The sequence below is a fragment of the Camelus bactrianus genome, unplaced genomic scaffold (assembly GCF_048773025.1).
Source record: "Camelus bactrianus isolate YW-2024 breed Bactrian camel unplaced genomic scaffold, ASM4877302v1 HiC_scaffold_53, whole genome shotgun sequence".
Lineage (NCBI taxonomy): Eukaryota > Metazoa > Chordata > Mammalia > Artiodactyla > Camelidae > Camelus > Camelus bactrianus.
Genome location: NW_027413970.1, coordinates 612,501 through 617,500, shown reverse-complemented (window position 1 = coordinate 617,500; position 5,000 = coordinate 612,501).

Below are 5,000 nucleotides of genomic sequence, written 5' to 3'. Positions count from 1 at the left end.
GGGGAAGAAGGATTCGATGGCATGGGGATATCATTCTAAAATTCATTCCCTCTTCATCACATTTCATGGAAACCGATTGCAATCTATGAGGCCCTGTGAAGGTAGGGGTTGGGGGGGTAGGGAGGAGGGAGGGAAGTGAAGGGGGGGGAGAGGGAGAGAGGGAGGGAGAGAGAGAGAGAGAGAGAGAGAGAGAGAGAAAGAGCAGAGGAGAGGAGGGATAAAAGGGGAGAGGACAGGAAAGGAGAGGAGGGAAAAGAGGGGAGGGGAGGGGAAATGAGAAGAGGCGAGGGGAGAGGAGAAGAGGGAGAGGAGAGGAGTGGAGGGGAGAAGAGAGGAGTGGAGGGGTGAGGGGGAAGGGGGGAGAACAGGGAAGAGGAGAGGAGGGGAGAGGAGAGGAAAGAGAGACAAGGGAGACAGACAGACACGCATGCGCGCGCGCGCACACACACACACAGAGAATAGCGAAATGGAGAGAGAGGCAGAGAGAGAGAGAGAGAGAGAGAGAGAGAGAGAGAGAGAGAGACAGACAGACAGACAGACAGACAGACAGACAGACACGGATCTAGGTCAGGGATACTACACATGGGTATTCTTCTGAGTGATTTTATGTGTTTTCTCAATCGCCACCTCTATGGAGATAAAAATCGCTCCCATAAGATGAAGGGAGTCCTTCTGCCACCGCCCACGGCCCCGCCCACCAGCACCGCTTGTGTTTGTCAGGGATTCCAAGCCAAAGCACGTGGAGGAGCGGGAGAGCTTCCTGGCAGCCCAAGGAGGAGGAAAGTCCGGCAGCATGAGAGAGGTGGTTGGCACGGGGAAGCTGGAGGCCGGCTGACGAGAAGATGGGTGAGGGGGCAGGGAGGAGGGTTTCCCAAGTTGGAGAGCCAAGACGAGGGAGGGGAGCTGTCGGTGGCTGCGTTCTGACCCCGACCCCAACCCTGACTGGAGCGGATCCCTGAAAGGAGGCGGTTCGGGCTCTCTGGCCGAGAACGCCCCTCTCTTCCTCTTTGTGCAGAAACACCTTCCGCAGACCGAGAAAGTCCATCCCGAGACCCTCGTCGGAAGAGTCCTTTCCAGACCCATCACGATCCTCCTGGGCCAAGGGGTCCAGGGGATGGGGCGGGGCCTCCATTCGATCCGTCTTCCGTCCGTCCGTCCATCCACAAGATCTTGAACATCCATGTAGGATTCTGGATGGTAGCAGTTTTCCAGGATCCTCGAAATCCTTGTAAGTCCTCTCCTGGCAGATTCGACCCCTAGGTCGTACCGCGCAGCACAGGGCACTAGATTCAGTCCCTCGGGACGAGGGTTCCTGAAAAAGACCAGGAAAAAGAAGAACAGAATCACTATGGTGTGCACCAGCCAGAAACCAGCACCACCTTGTCACTCGAACAGACTTGCAAAAGGCGGGGTAGGGAGAGAAAGTCATAGGATGGCTACCATCCCTCCCACCCCCACCCCACACGCCAAGCCCCAGACCATCGTCATCCCTGCTCCCCCTCCCCTCCCCTTTCCTCTCCCTTCCCCCTCCCCCTCCCCCTCCCCTCCATCGACGCCCGCCTCCCGCTTGTACCCCACTCCTCTGAACCCAGCACCACCCACCCCAGCCTGGATGGGCTCGGCTCAGATCGGCTCGGCCCGGCTCGGCTCGGCCCGGCCCGGCCCGGCCCGGCCCGGCCCGGCCTGGCCCGTCCGTCCGGTCGACTTCTTCGCAGGGTCTAAAATAGCGCCCGGCCGACAGGCAGGTGGCACATGGCACATGGCACATGGCAGGGGAGCGAGCGGGACGGTTCGGGATCTCTGGGTGGCAGGGACACGCGGCCGGACAACCAGGAGCACGGACGGCCTGGCGTGCGTTTCTCCGCTCGGGGGGGCCTCGACCAGAGACCGTGGTACGGGGAACGGGGACACACACACACCACACACACACCACACACACACACCACACACACCACACAGACACAGACACACAGACACACAGACACACAGACACACAGACACACACACACACACACACACACACACAGACACACACACACACCCCTTCACCCCCACCCCCAAACCTCTGACAGCTTTCGTTTGTTTTCGGCCGACCGTCCCTCGATGAGGTACGAGTGCCTTGGCTGGGGCTGGGGGGGGTGGAGTTCCTCCCTCCACAACGACCCCACACGGGCTCTGTTCTGGTCACCCGAGTCCTCTTCCAAGTCAGACCACAGGCCTCCATCACCCGGCGCGAGCACTCGGGGAAACAGTCACCATCCTCATCGCTCCGCTCCACCTCTACACGTGAAGAACTGTTCCCAGCCCACGCCACTCCACCCCACCCCACGCCCCGATGCCACCCACCGCAGTGGAGAGAAACGAGACGAATCCACAGACGTGCATCAATCCGATGAAGAAAACGACGGCCCTATTCCAAGGAAGCATGGATATCTAGGTAGGAGATTCATCGAGTACTATGGAGGCGGTGGGAAAGGGGGGGGGTTGCGGTGGGGAGGGTCTAGAGATCAGGCAGTACAGCCCATGCTTAGCATGCAAAAAATAAAGGTCCAGGGTTCAATCCCCAGCACCTACTCTTCAAAAATAACCCGAGAAGAAGCAAGAAGGACGCTCGTAGCTCACCCTCTCCCACAAATACACCAAAACTCACATCGACGGACCCACTCGGCCAATCAGACCACCTGCGGAACTCCGACAGAACACCGCCCTCTTCGAAAGACAAAGACGCCCAAAATCTGGTAGGAGAAAAGGAGAAAAGAAAGAGTCAAAAGCAAAACAGTGCGGGAGGGACCGGCAGAGGAGGAATAGGGCTCGTTCGCCAGACCTCCCCGTCTCCAACGGAGAGGCCGACGGGACGGTGGGGGAGCCTCCGAGTCTCAGATCTGCCCGGAGCGCCCCTTGACCGACCGACCCAAGTGAAACGGGCACAGAGGGTCCCCGCGACACCCAGCCCGAGTTGCAGGCCGGCAGCCGGGGGCCGGGACAGGCCGCACGAGCCGGGCAGAGGACCGTGGCGGCGGCACCACGCGCCGTGGCCGGGAGGGGATACAGAGCAGAACAACCCGCCCCCCCAACCCGTCCATTACGGGGAAAGAAAGGCAAAGCAACACGGCCGGTGTGCCCTGGGGAGAGGGGCGCCGTAGCCTCCATCTCCTCAGACCTGCGGCGCCATCACCGGCCCTTCTCGCGAGAAGAGAGGCGGGGCGCAGCCACAGCCGCCATAGCCCCTGGCGCGCGGCGCGCAGCGCGCGGGCGGGGGCGGGAGCGGGGGCGGGGCCGAGACTCGAATCCGCACCCGGGGGCTCTGCAACCTCCTAGGCAGGACTGAGACTCGTTTTCAGCCTGAGGCAGATATTATATATCTGCCCCGGTACCTCAGAGAACTCGCGCCACCAAGACTAAGAAGGAGCCGAGTTTTGGAATGCAGCAGGGGCGGGGCGGTTCCACGGTCTTCCCCGAGCCCACCTACGGAGAGGAGCGCCGACCCGAGGCGGAGCACACAGCCGCACAGAGCAGCGGAGCGACCGGCGCCGGGAGAGGGCAGGCGGCCAGCCACCCTCCCTCCTTCCCGGCAGGAACGCAGCATCCGACCGCGGTGCCAGGAGGGGGCGCGATCTACTTGCCCACAGGCACCGAGGGCAGCACAGACGAGGGCGCCGACAGAGGGCCCGCGGAAACAGCAAGCTGAGTTCACGAAACAGGGCGACGACAGAAAGACTTCTCGGTGAAACCGTTAAGAGCGCACCGTCTCCAGGAGAACACATCCTTTTTTTTTTTTTTTTTCTCTTTTTTTTTTTTCTTTTCCTTTTTCTTTTTTAATCTCTTTTATATCGGTTTTACCTTCTGTTACCTTTTTAACCTTTACTTTTGAACAGTCGTATACGTTTACGGTTTTAATCCCTTTTAAATGTTTCATTTCAAGTCTTTTCATTATTATTATTTTTAAACATCCACCCCCTTCCCTTTTTCATTCTCTTGGTTTTGATCTCCTGTTACTGGTTATTCACAGGTTTCAAATATTGTTTCTCGATTTTTTTCCTCCTTTTTATTAAGGTTATTAAAAGACGTCTCAACTCGATCGCTATTCTGCTTCCACTTACTCTTCTATTCATGATTACACACTGTCTTCAAACCTTTTCTTTCTCCCGTCTTTTAAAATCCTCTGTTTTATCTTTTGTTAAAATCTGTTCTATTTCCGATTACCTTTTAAAAATTTACTTTTGAAACAATTGTATATTATTTTCTGATCTTTTCTATTTGTTTTTAAAGGCTTTTAGAAGACGTCTCAGCTCAATTGCTATTCTGCTTCAACTTGCTCTTCTATTATTGATCGTACACTGTTTTCAAACCTTTTTTTCTCCATTCTTTTAACATCCTGCCCCCACCCCCTCTCTCCCTCTCCCCCTCTGTCTCTGTCTCTGTCTCTCTCTCTCTCCCCCTATCCCCCTCTCTCTTTTAAAGTTTTATGCCTGCCTAGGCTTTCGATAAATACATAAACTCCTTAAGGACACCAATAGATAACTGATACTCCTTAAGCCACAGTGCCAGAGAGATAGGAGCATTATGAAGAAGCAGAGGAACCACTCCCAATTAAAAGAGCCAGAGAAATTCCCTGAAAGCACGATCCATGAAATAGACGTGGATGGCCTGCTCGATCAAGATTTCCAAAAAGGAGTGATCCAAGTCCTGAAGGAACTCCAAGAGATAGTGTTGAGAGATATACTATACGTCAAAAACGAAATCGAAGCTATAAAGAAGAGTCAAGGAGAACTGGTCCACTCATTGGCTGAAATGAGAACTGGTCTAAAGGCTGTCCAAAGCAGGCTAGATCACGCAGAGGAACGAATAAGTGGCCTAGAAGGCAGGACAACAGAAAGAACCCAATCAGAACAGCTGAGAGAAAAACCAATAAAGAACAACGAAAACCATCTTAGGGACCTAAGGGACCCTCGAAAGCGTGCCCATCTACGCACAATAGGGGTTCCAGAAGGGGAAGAAAG